General features: G+C 38.6%; 1 protein-coding gene and 1 pseudogene across 4 annotated transcripts in view; both read left to right on the top strand.

Moving 5' to 3' along the window:
• The window catches only part of Lin7a (lin-7 homolog A (C. elegans)), a 145,715-nt gene that overhangs the window by 107,671 nt on the left and 24,016 nt on the right, over positions 1-14,028 (top strand). The window lies entirely within an intron of this gene.
• Positions 7,033-9,098, top strand: LOC102022777 (annotated as a pseudogene).

The raw sequence follows: 14,028 nt of genomic DNA, 5'->3' as shown, positions 1-14,028 counted from the left end.
CACAATCCCTGACCTGAAATTATACTACAAAGCTACTGTAATAAAATCAACCTGGTACAGGCTAAAAAACAGACCAGAGGGTCAATGGAACAGACTGGAAGAAACAGACACAATCGCTAACACACTCAGCCACCTAATCTTTGACAAAGGGGCCAAATAAACTCACTGGAAGAAAGATAACCTCTTTAATAAATGGTACTGGAAATACTGGCTTGCCACCTGCCACAGACTGAAAATAGACACAAATCTATCACCATGCACCAAGCTAAAGTCAAAATGGATCACAGATCTCAGTATTAAAACAGAAACACTAAATCTGTTGTAAGAGAAAGTAGGTAAAAATCTTGAAGACATAGGGGTAGGCAGAGAGTTCATGAACATTTCCTTTAATTCAAATCGATCAGAAGACTGAGGAGACGTGCCGAGCTTGGTTGAATATGTTAGAAGTGCTCCATACTCGTTTCACCCATCTTTCTGCTTTGCACCAGGCACTAGAGCAAGACCTGAACAGCTGTCCTCCCTGGGTCCAACGAGCAGCCCTGGTGTACAAGCACTGTTAATACCACTCTCCCTTTATAGGAGATTCAGAATAATATAAATAAGGAGGGGCCTAGCTTGAGGATTCCCTTTTAATTCCAGGCTGAAAGGCCTCAAATAAAGCCATTCTCCCTTCATCTCTGCTTGGGAGCAGCTAGCAGATTCTCTACCTTTCTCAGCAGCCAAGTGTGGGAATTAAACAATTGGGTTACAATTAAATAAGAGTATAAGCTGAAATTTCAATTAAGTGCTAAAAATCTTTGTTCTCAAGATAACATCATGTGACACTTCTGCCCACATTTGTGAAGGAGCTCAGAGACTGCCATTACGTCCCTTTATCCCAGTTGACTTCAGAACAGCACAAACAAAGGAGCATCATGCAGGATACTTTGCAGCACTGAGCAGGCAGTGTTCTGGTCTCCTCCATTACATCTCTTTATCCCAGTTAACTTCAGAGCAGCACAAACAAGGGAGCATCATGCAGGATACTTTGTAGCACTGAGCAGGCAGTGTTCTGATCGCCTTCATTCTGAGTTACGTCACAGTAAGACATCTTTCAGCTTCAGAATCAGAACAGAGAAATACATCAGCTCAGTGGAACAGATAACAATAGCCCACAGGCTGGAACTACGTCATTCTCACCTCGTAATTTCAGCCCATAATAATGGTGCCAGGTACATCAGCTCTCACACTTTATTATACCAACTTGAGCTTCCAGCATACACTGACAGAGCTGTCCAGAAAGGTGTCCGTGGCAGAATGCATCCCCCATTTCATCAGTTTTAAAGGACAAGTCACTAGATTGAAACAAGAAATCCCAAGTGGGGGGGGTCTCACTGGCCTAAATCTCTGTGTAGTTTTCTGGGAATGAGTATTTGACTACTGTACTGAGTTTAGTTCCTGGTGCAGTCTGTCTCATGGTTACTTTCATCACTACTATTCCTTGTGTTTTGCTCAGTATTGTGCATCCATAATATTTTCATCTACTCAGTGAGTATTTATAGAGCAATTATTATGTGCCTGCTACTGAGCTAAGCCCTGAGTAGAAATCCAAGAATAAAAAGAAAGGATTAACCCTAGTGGGACTTTCTGCTGGGCAGAGAGTAAGAAAATTTTAAAAAATGATAATAAAAATTTTTTAAATGATATTTAAAAAATATATGCACATAAATGTACGTGTAGCAGTGATGATATATCTACCACTTGCGCTACCCTAAGGGAATTCTCCCAATGGATCTGTTCAGTTGCACATTGGACAAAGTAATAAGATTTTCACTCTATGTATGTATTAGATTCCTAGAGCTGCTGTAACAAATTACTACAAATTTAGTGTGATATAAACAACCAAAATTTATTCTGTCATACTTCTAGGGACTAAAAGTCCCAAATTAATTTTGCTGGGCCAAAACCAAGGTGTCAACAGAGCTATCTTTGCTAGTCTGGAAGCTCTACAGAGAATCCATTTCTTCCAATTTCTGGTGGTTTCTGGAATTCGTGGATTTGTGGCTGCTGCACTCCAATCTCCATCTCCATGGTAACATTACCTTGTCTTCTCTGCCAAATGTCCCTCCACCTCCCTATTAAAAGGACATTTGTGCTTGTATTTAGGCCCCACTGAGTTAATGCAGACTTATCTCAAGATCCCCAACCTAATCATACCTGAAAAGACCCTATTTCTATACAAAGTTAACATTTGCAAGGTCTCAGAAATAGGATCTGATATCTTTGGGAGCTTTCTACAGTGTGTAAATATCATAAATCCAGTTTGTCTGCAACTGTTAGGGCCATGGAATAGGACTAACTATGTGTAAGCCATTAGCATGAGGGTTTTTCACTTTCAGGACTGCATATGCTGAGTATTTTCTATTCTACTTTAGACTTTGTAATGCAAATTGTTCTCCTCCCATTTTGGATATTTTGTTCTTCTAAATTCAGACTAATCAACAATTGCTTCAACCTCCTCCTTCTTCCCCTGTCTCAGGTGTATCTAGTCTTTGATGAGGAAAAAATTGATATGGAAACAGTCTCTTTCTGCCTTATAGCCAAAGGCTTTCAGCTCTCAGGGACCTTTTTTTAAAAAAATAAATAAATAAAGCAGGGGGTAAGGCACATAAAGAACACAAATTTATTCTTCAGGATATAACACTGCCTCATAATTAAACACTGTGACAAGTGTTACAGCGGAAAAGAAGAAAACAAAGCTGATTTTAAGAGTGTCAGAAAAGGTCTCTTTGAAGGGTGACATTTAAACTCAGATTAAGAATAAGAGTCAGTCATTACCAGAGAAAGAATTGAAGTGAAGGTACCAAGATATGAAGTCTGTGATTTGCTGTGTCAGAGTGGCTGAAAGATCAAGGTGCCTGGGACATAGACCATAGAATTAGTCAAAATGAAAGGTCATAGTCCAGACAGCAAAGTCTTACAGGTAGCATCCATAAAGTTTTTATTCCATTTTAAGTGCAATAGAAATCCCAAACTGGTACATTAATTCTGAAACCTGATAGCTTCTGAGATTTTTTTTAAATGTATTTTCCCTATTTTATTGTATTTTTTTCTATATTGAATTTTTCTATACCCTATAATCACTTCACTGGAATCCAGCATCCAATAATAACTTTGAGACAATTTTATTTCATCCTATTATTAGTTATAATGGAAACTAGAAAGTTTTACTTTATTTTCAACAGTTGTTTTCAATGTTTCAAAGGAGATTTATTAAACTACAAGTTCTTAGATGTTCTCAAGTGTTTTAAGAATACTCTAACCATAATATGTTCCTTTACTCCTTACAATTCAATTTTATTACTGTAAAGCAGAAATAGTAGTTTCATTTCCACAGGGCTGATCTGAAGATTAAGGAAGAGAAATGTCAGTCTCAGCAATTATGCGGGATACCTTTTAAATACTCAGTAACTGTTCCTGTCTTATAACTTTGTCTGCATGTACAGTTAAGCTCTCATCCAGTTAGAGTGAGTCCCTCTTCTTTCTCTTTATCTTTGAGAGACAGTAAAAATTTCCTACTGGATTCTGTAAACCCAGAGGCAATTGGATCTTTGTCATCAACTTCTTGATTAAGAACAAGTCATTGGAAATTTCAACCCCATACATCTGCAAAGCTGATAGAACAACACCTGTCTATCCTATCTGTCTTCCCTAATAGTAATTAAGGTAGAAGAAAGAATGATAAACATATCATTGGCAAAAATTCAACTTGATGTTTTCACAAAAGCACTGCAGTATTGTATTGCTATGTGTTTAAATTATAAGCAGCCTTAACCCCCAGAGGAGTCTTCTGTCTCAGTTGCTGAGACACAATACCTGACCCCCACAGCTGTAAAGAGAAAACCTTTATTTTTGAGTTACACTGTGTAGGATTTCAGTCCATAGCCAGATGGATCTAAAGTGGAGTAGCATGGCAGAGGGGCATGGCAGAGGAGAAACTGTTCATGGCATGGTGTGACAAGTAGACAGAGATGAGGGGAGGAGGGAGAAAATAGAGCCTTCCAGGCCACACACTTACTGATCCACCTCCTCCAACCAGGCTTCACTTCCCAGCATCACATCCAGCCATAAAACTCATCAATGGAATAATCTGCTGATTATCATGCCCTCAGGAGACAATTACCTCCCAAAATTCTAACCTATGAATACATGAGGCTTTCGGGATGGAATGTAGATATGAACCATAACAGTTCATGTTTCCTATCGTGACAAAGTCTTAATTTACAAAAGCAAAATGTAAATAGAATAACAATCCATCTTTTCTTGCTGAGGTATGTATCCTTCATGTCAAAAGAAAATGCAATGTTTGTCTTTAAATTCTGGGCTTGGTCAAATTCTGGCATGATTTATGCTTTGTGGTACTGATCAATTACAATTTCAGTTAGTTCTTTAACCGCTAATGGAAATGTCAGAGTAAATAGGTTGGCGGAGGTCTTCCAGGCAGAGTGGATAACATATGTGCAAACAAAAAATGTTTTTAGCTAAAGAGTAGGATTGGAAAGAGGGGTAGGAACTATGTCACAGAAGTCCCCATAAGCCATAAGGGGTCAAGATTATGGCTTGACCCCTTGATAAGGGGTGAAGATTTATCATTTGAAGATGATAGAAAACAGACAAAATTGTATGACTTTATTCATATTTGGATAAGTTTTGCTGGCAGTTGGGCATGGGATACGGGGAGTGGAAGAGAAACTGGAGTTGAGGAGATCAGCTAGGAAACTCAGGAACCAGGGATATAGCTCAGTGGTACAAGTGCCTGCCTGGCAAGCATAGGGTCCCGAGTTCGATTCCCGGTACCAAAAAAAAAAAAAAAAACCAAAAAACAATAACCAGGAAACTCAGGAAGATTTCTGCAGAGCCAATTTCATGGAAAACTGATGCAAACCAAACAGCAGCTGGATTCATACAATTTAAATGTATACAGAGTATACGATATGATACATGTGAACAGAATGGACTTCTGTCAAATCTTAGGGGATAGCTAATTCCACAGATGACTACCATTGTAGAGAAGAGACCTCATCCACAGCTTGTCACCAGATCAAGAGATCTGTGAGGAGAACACAGAGGTGGATCTTACTTTGCCAGGGTGACAAAGGGAATGCAGTTGACAGCTCACTACTATTACACTATTATTACATGTGTCATTTGATCTGTCTCTACAGGAAAGCCGTATTATAAGGGTATCACTTTAAAGTTCTCAGTCACATTGCCGCAGGCATTTATTAAGCACATTCTATGCTTGGCACTGGAAAGGAACAGTTTAGAGAAGACAGAGATCATACCCTAAAGGAGCTTACTTTCATCTAATTCTCCTAGAAACACCAAGCTAAGATTCTCATAAGTTGAAATGGCTGCACTACTCATAATTACATTTAGCTTTCGCTTTGTGGAAATATTTTACCAATATATCATAATCAGAAATGTGCCCAGGCCTTGCCACTTTTTTTCTTCTGCCCACATCTAGGAAACACAGTATCCTTCTGAGCGCTCAGGCAAATCTGTAACTCGAATCCACAAGGAAACTGAAAGCTCTCCGTTTTTCAAATGCATCTGAAATGAGGCAGGCTATTAGGCTAGAGGGTGGACAGCTGCTCATCCTGAAATTCCCCTTCTTGTTATGTCCATCATCTATTTAAATTTCTTAGATTCAAATTAAATAATAATCATTGCTAGTCACTCTTAAGCAATGTAAAAGAAACTTTAAGTAGCACTGCCTGTGCCGTAGCAGTTTAGCTGCAACTAATTAGCCTAGGACCCCAGTGGACACACCGTTTCACATGGGTTCCACTTTATTAAATGAAATGGGCAGGCAGGCTAATGCAGCCTACACGATATTATCAGATCACCCATCAGGTTTTTGAGTCAGTATTTATAGGTGTTCAGAATATATTTCCCTCCAGTTTTATTGGCTATAAATCTGCACATGTTTGGAATATTTCATTCTGAAGTTCACTCATTTTTACTGTGCCTGGCCTCTGATACTTTTTTTTTACAAAATGAAAATTTAATTATGTGCAACATTTTAGTTTGATTTTTCTGTGAATAAAATGAATTGAATATGCTCATAAAATTTCCCTCTGATGCTTTTCAGTTAATTATTTATAGAACTGTGAAGCCTTGAGTCAAACTTTTCACTTTATCTGTCGTTGTTGTGTTATGTGCCTTGTTCCAAGCCCATTCATCTGCTTTCTCGAACAGATTAACTGCTCATGTATTCTTACGTAGAACAACCAGTAGACAAAATATAAGCAAATACCCTGTATCTAGAGTAACTGTGTGGCTATTCAAAGTTGCATACCACTGCCCAGGGATAATCTCAATATGCATTAATTCATTGAACAAGTCTGTACTAAACATCTATACTGTATTGCTTTAGGAAGTCAGGATTCTTTAGTGACAAAACATAGGAATTCTTATCTTTGTATAGTTTACATAACAGTAGGACAAAGAGACAATAAACAAAACGAGTAAGTAAGCATATGTAATGCTCCGACATATAAATTCTGCAGGGAATAAAAGCAAGCAGTACAGTGTAATGAGGACAGAGAATGCTGGGGGAGAGGGAGGGACAGCATGCTATTTGCATTAATCACCTTTGTCCTCACTTAGGAACAATACTCCACACACACAATTCAAAGGAGGAGAGGTTTTAATTTGCTTGTGATTTCTGTCCATGATTGGCTGGCACAAAGCAGAAACATCCTAGCAGAAGGATATGGCAACAGGAAAGCTAAAAAGGGCAACAATTCCAGAAAGGAAAGGGAGAGGGACCATACATTGTCTCCAAGGCCGTGGCTCCATGACCGACTCAGGCACACCTAGAAGTGTGTTCCACCAGTCCCTGGGGTAGACCCCAAACCCAGTCAATTTAAAACTCCACCCTAGAGTGCACCTGAGTTAGCCATCTCAGTGGTTGCCAGCAGAAGGCAGAAAACCCAGAAGTAGATATATGCCATTGACTGACTGACTTTGGAGTGGGGGAGGCTGAACTAGAGGAAGCTGGGTCATCATGTTGGCAGCAGCTGTAGATACAGTTTATGCTACATCCCTGTCAGGGTCCAAAGGAATGAATTTGGAGGAACCAAAGAAGATGACTAGAGAAGAATGGAGAAACAAGAAAGAGAAGAACAACGAAAATTGGGCAATGCTCCTGCAGAAGTTGATGAAGAAGAAAAAGACACCAATTTTCATATTCCTCTGTATATTTCTTCAGTGCCCTCGTATACTGATCCATCAAAAAGATCTACCTTGCAGCATCAGAGACCACAGCCAGAAAAGCCAAAGCAGTTTAGCTCATCCAGAGAATGGTACAAGAGAGGTGTAAAAGAGAATTTTGTAACTACTCATACCGCAAAGGAGCATGGGAAAATTGTGGGAGGATGATGCACAAAAAGAAAGACTGCTTTGAGACACCTGGGCGAGTTGGTATTTACCGGTAGTAATATAGTTCCAGCTGAATATGTCCAGTCTCGATTGATGTTTGACAACAATGGGAAGAGAGATTAGTGGAATGGCTGTAATCCAGAACAGAAGAAAATTGTGGAAGAGTATGCCAAAGTTGATCTGGAAAAACGAACATAGAGAGCCCGAAAAATGCCAAGAAGAATTATCTTCAGGAAAATTAGTAGAACAAGCTAACTCTTCAAAACACCAATGGGGAAAAAGGGAACCAAACTTTCAGATGGAAAACGATAACAGTGACAATGAGGGTGAAGGTAAGTATGCAGATGACACTGACATGTCTGGACAGGATTTTTGACTCCAAGAGGTGAATCACTGTCCAGAATCTCAGGACTGAAGAAGATATTGTAAAATATTTGAGAAATTTGGATCCAAGTTCTGCCTATGATGATCTAAAAACTAGAGTGATGAGAGAGAACCCATTTGCCAATGCAGGGAAGAATCCAGAAGTAAGTTACGCAGGAGAGATCGTCATTAGATGCACAGGAGACACTATTTCAGTGGCTCAGACACAGTTGTTTGCCTGAGAAGCCCATGACAGAGGATCTGAAGTCCATCTGCAGGCAGATCCTACAGAACTAGAGCTCCCATAGAAGTCCTTCACAGTCAAAAAAGATTTTGAGGAACAGCAGAAAGAGAGTATCCTAGAAAAGTATAGTGGCCAAGAACACTTGGATGCACCTCCAGTTGAATTGCTCTCAGCCCAGACTGAAGACTAGGCGGAGTACTGAAGAATAGGGCCCAATCATGAAAAGACAGGCAGCAGCCTGCTCCAAGTTTGAGGAAGAGGTGAAGATCAGCAATCACACACATATCTGGGGATCCGACTGGAAAGAAGGTAGATGGGGATGCACATGCTGCCACTCATTTTCAAGTATTCTTGTTGTGCAGGGGAAGCTGGGAAAGAGATTGTTAATTCAGAGGACTGTATTACAGATGATATAACTGGAGAAGCATCTATGAAAGAAACCTCAAATCCTCATGGAGCTGCACCAAGAAAAATTAAAAGAGGAGAAAAAGAAGAAGAAGAAAAAGCACTGAAAGCGCAGCTCAGAGAGTAATGATGAAGAAAAGAAACATGAAAAATTGAAAAAGGCATTGAATGCCAAGGAAGCCCGCCTTCTTCAAGTCAAGGAAATTATGCAGATTGATGAGAGGAAGCGATCTTATAATACCTTGCATGAAACTCTGGAGCCCACTGAAGAAGAGATGAAGGCCTACAGAAGGAAACGCAGAGACCAGGTGGCCCCATGGCCTCTTTCCTTGGAGAGTGGTCACCCAGGACAGATGCAACTGGTTTTCTCTTTGACCTTCTGGGTAATTGTAGGTAGAATTCTTGCCTACTTTTCTTGCTGCCTCACTTTAATAAAGCTTTAGAAGTTAAAAAGAAAAAGTCCACCCTAACCCCAACAGCCGTACTGTGATCAGAGCAGCCTCCGTTTTCTAGACCATCAAAGGACATGAAATTGAGGCACACTGATGTCTAAGGAAGAACATTCCATCCAGTGGCAAGATTAGCACCGAGTCTGTGAGGTGAAAGAGCATCGGTGTGTTGGGAAAACAACAGGAAGCCAGTGAAACTGGAATGAAGCAGAGGACAGGTGCATTTTATTAGCTCTTTTGTTTTATTCTTTTTTTTAGATTTGAAAAAGATTTATTAATCTGCTAGTTTTAGAAAACCAACAGCAAAACACTGACAAGGTATGTAAATACAGATTGGACATTTCAGAGGAAATTCACTGTATTTCCTATATGCTTGTAGGAAACCAAAGAAGGTGGCAAAGCTGTCTTGATCGTACGGCATGCACACCAGACTGCAAAAGGACTTCCGCACTATTGCACAGGACTGTGGCAAACAGTTGTATTTTGTTAATTTTTTTTAAAAAAAGGAGGAAGAAGTGTAATTTCTACTCTATATATTTGTCACGATATGTAATTGGTAATTTAAAAAGCCCTAGACTTCAAGCTTTGAAATAAATCAGGCAGCCTCAGGTGTAGTAACAATATTAGCAACAAGAGTAATAAGAAGCTGCTTTTCTTAGGGCCCTGACCAGGCATTTGCACCACTCTAAATGTCATACCAAGTTGCCTGCTTCTAAAAGTGGCTCACCAGCTAAACGTTACTGGGTTCGGGGTTACTTCCCTCTCACTGGAGTTAGATTCCAGGTTTTTCTTGGCTCAAACAAAGAATTGAACAAAACGAGCAAAACAACAGTGACCAAGTTCATTCGAGAAAATAAAGTGAAGAATGGAGGCGAAAGTGGATAGGCAGGGCAAGCTCGGACCTAGTAAAAGAGGAAAAACCATGATAAAAGAACACTTGAGGAAAGTAGGGCAGGCTATGGCAAGGAAAAGCCATGCTAGGAAGCTCTTCTTGGTGTTGGTATGTCCTTTATGCTGTCCAAATCTTGAGGAAACTGAGAATTTCTACATACAGTTTCTGAGAGGCAGTGTTGGGACCCTATGTTTTAGGCTGACGTCAGGTCTGGGTCATCCTATTGAAAACCTGCTGGAGTTCTTGCATGAAGTCCACATGCAGGGCTTTGAGAATTGTTCTGCACATGTGTCCAGGATCTTCTAAGTAACAGGTCACCCATACTTCTCATTGCCATGCCCTAATCTCCTATCTCAAATACAGTGGGGCATTTAATTCTCATTCAATCCATATAAGGTACAGACTATCTCAATGTAATCCATAGAGTCTGATGTATAATTTGCTAACTTCTCTGAATCTTAGTTTCCTAATTACTAAGAGATGATAATGACTTCTTAGTTGTTTTTCTTTTAGTGTTAAAATGTCATAACACTTTATGAATGCATAGTAAATACTAAATACTAGTTTTCATCATTGTTACTAGTTTGTCATTAAGGCAGGAGCCATGGTTTAAATACACCATTACATTTTTTTACAGAAAATTGACAACATAGATAAGATTTAAAATCATTGATGAACATTATCCCATCCATAAAACTTAGATGTTTATTCATTCATTGGCCAAAATGTTACTATGCCTGGCATTGTCCTAGTCACCAGTGAAATACAAACTAAGGATACTATCTCTGATCTCATCTAAAGGTACAGAGAAGAAATAGGTAGGGGACATCTCACCTTTGCACTGTAGGTTATTTTATAAATAATGGTAAGGATGCAATTTCATAAGAGGCTAAAGAAGTAGCATCTAAGAAGAGCATGGTAGTGGGAGGTGTAGCTGGGCAGAGATGGTTTCTCCATCGCCAGCAGACAGAGTGTTGAGTAAGTGAAAGGCAGTGAGGAAGATGAGAGAGAATAACACATGTAAGAAGCCAAACACTAGAAAAAATGGAAAGTTCTGTTTCAGGCCTTGAACATTACTACTTAAGGCTAAAAAGTGTTCAAAGATGGCAGATATAAAGGGTGAAGCATCCCAGGCTGAAGACATTGGGTAGTATCTGAGCAAAATGAGGACACATTAATTTTAAACAGGAAAGTTACATGGTCAAATTTGCATTTTTGAAATGCAATACTGTAATTACATTAGGAAGAGTAGATTAGAAGGGGCCAGAGTTAAAGGCAGGACAACCAAGCTTGGAAATAATTTTTTGTTTAGTGAGAGAAGGAACAGATCACATTATGAATCTGTTATGTGGGGACTAGCAATGTTTCTTTAGTACACCACCATGTTATTTGGGAAAGTAGAGAGGAGAGGATCATATTAATTGCACTAAAAAAGAAATTTAAAGCCAACTCATTTAATTTTCAGAAAAACCCCTGGGTCAGTTGATTTGTAACTCTCTCTGGGGTCTCACATCTTTAAAGATTGAAATCACTTTTCAACATAGGAGCCATTAGATGAAAAAACAGATGTTAAAACATAAAGTATTTCATATTCCTTCCTCACCATTTCTCACTCAAACATTATTCCCTGAAAACATGGATTTATAGCACTCACACAGAAATATGAATGACCTGCCAGGCCACTTAACTGATATGATGGTGCAAATAAATAAAAAACTGAGAGGAAATGGAGGGGAAAATGTTGAATTTCACAAATTAATGTTAGTAGGAGAAAAAACGTGTAGTTGTGATTGTGCAAATAGAATCTTCTTTCTATTCCATTATAACTAGCATTTTGAAAGTCTCACAGACCACAATTCTGTACCCTAATTCTGAACTAATTCAGTTAAAATCCCTTCATTTTTCCTGAATTACCTAGGCAATTAAGGTGATAATTTTTTTCTTTTGGTTCTAATTACTTCAAAGCAATACCTCAAGGCATTTTCCAACAAAATTAATGAGTTTCCTATCTTCCTCAGTTTATTATATGATGACCTACCCTCTCATTTTTCTCACAATAATACTGGGTTCCAATATTAATATACATAGAGTGAGTGTATAATAAATATGTGACGTGAGTCTGTATAAAATTTTCAAATAACTGAATTGAAAAGACTAAAATTAGATAAAAACAAGTCCTTCTAACCATTTCCTTGTTCCATCTAGGTCCCTCTTCTACCCCAATGCAGAAATACCATCATAATGGATATTCATCCAGACATTCTTCTTTGCCTTCCCAGTACACACACACATACTCAGGCACACCCCACACACACAATTATTCACTTATTCATATATTTTTAAGTACAAACATTTGAGACACTGCAGAGCTATGACTAAGAGGTCAGGCTCTGGAAACAGGTTTGTTATGTATTAAAGATATAGTCCTGAAAAATTAACTTTTTAATAGCTCAGCATCCTCATTTATTCAACAGGGATGATAATACTACATACTTCACAGTGTTCTTATGAACAGTAACTATTTTGGTACATTTGAAGCACTTAGAATAGTGTCTAATGGTAAACACTCAGTGACTGTTGACTATCATAATAAGAAAGTTTTCGAGTACACTCATATTTTCATGTATACTTAGTCTATGATGTGGTTTTCTGGTTAGAACTGTCTTTCAAATCTTGACTTGGTAGATGGTTGTGGTGCTGTATGCTTATAATCTCAGCCCTCTGGGAGCCTAAGGTAGGAGGATCACAAGTTCCAGCCAAGCCAGGCAATTTAGCGATTTAGTGAACCCCATCTCAAAAAAAATGAAAGTGTTGAAAGAAAGAAAGAAAGAAAGAAAGAAAGAAAGAAAGAAAGAAAGAAAGAAAGAAAGAAAGAAAGAGAAAGAAAAGGAAAAGATTATAATCCATCATGTGTGGGTACCTCCAACTGAAGGACATTTATTTTGTTACTCATTTGGGGTTTTGTCCTATTTTTCTATTGTGAGAGCACTGGTTAAATAAAAAACTTCATTTATATGAATAACTATTCTTCTTCTAGTGTGGATATTGATCTGAAGCAGGCCAGGTTATGAAGATATGGAAATATTTACTTTAAATAGATACTACCAAATGACTCCCGAAAATCCTACACCAATTTATACATTCATACTGTATGAAGATATAAATTTCACCTCTTGGAAATACATTATCATTTTTCTATCATCAAGTGAATAATTTTTATCCTGCTCTAGGATTTGATCTCCATCTCCCTAACAGTGATAATCACAACTTTTAGCTGAAAACCTTTTGGGAAGGACCTAATCGTGTGAAATTTCAGCAGGAAAGAACTTGACATGTGCTACAGAAAAAGGAGAATCTCAGAATAAGAAAAATCTCTTCCTGAATGTCAGGAGGAGTCTTGGAAATGTAGTGGGAGAGGCTACCTGAGCAGGGGAAGTGGAAGTCCTTACAGTCCTTATAAGGTGTTCGCCTTCTATTTTAAGCAAGAAGTGACACAAGAAAAATGTTATTAGGTTGAACCTCAGTGATGGTGGGGAGTTACAAAAAAGAGGGTGGAAAGGACATTGTAGGCTAAAGGAATAAACCTAAGATTATGAAAACTTAAAAATACATGGTAGAATAAGCATGTGTTGTTTCTGTATGGAAGATTAATATCAGGAAATGGTTGGACTTGAACTTTGTTCCTGGAAAGATTTCTGCATGTTCAAACATTTTAATTTTCATTTCTCCAAAATGGGAAAATGTCCATGGGGTAAGGGTACTGATGTTTATTGGGCACATTGTATGGGCCATGATTATTAGTACAGTACATGGGTAGTTCATTAAATCCTAAGTGACTTCTGCAAAGTAGATGTTATTAATATTGTTTTGCATATGTGGGAACTGAGGGCAGGGAAACAAATTAACTTTCTGAAAGCTGTAGTCTTTGGGCATCAGCTTCAAACCCAGTTCTCTCCATATTAGTTATACAAACATTGGGTGAGTACTGGCACTACGCTAGATATTGAGGAAGAACAATTAATGTAGCCTGGACCCTTCTCTCCAAGACTACCTGCCAGAGCTGGGCTATAGATTTTAAGCAAAGGTATCCAGAGACCAACTGACTCAAACTGGAGTCTGGAGAAGAATTTAGACAAGAGACAGTCTGGAGGATTATTAAAAATAATATCACTGAAAGTAAATATTTTCGGAAATAAAGAGGAGGAGAGAGTGAGTCACAATGGGAAGTAATATCAACCATTGTTGGTGGT

Source organism: Chinchilla lanigera, unplaced genomic scaffold (genome assembly GCF_000276665.1).
Source record: "Chinchilla lanigera isolate Chin_1 unplaced genomic scaffold, ChiLan1.0 scaffold00004, whole genome shotgun sequence".
Lineage (NCBI taxonomy): Eukaryota > Metazoa > Chordata > Mammalia > Rodentia > Chinchillidae > Chinchilla > Chinchilla lanigera.
Note: the sequence above shows the minus strand (reverse complement) of the source record. Positions and strands in the feature narration are given on the sequence as shown.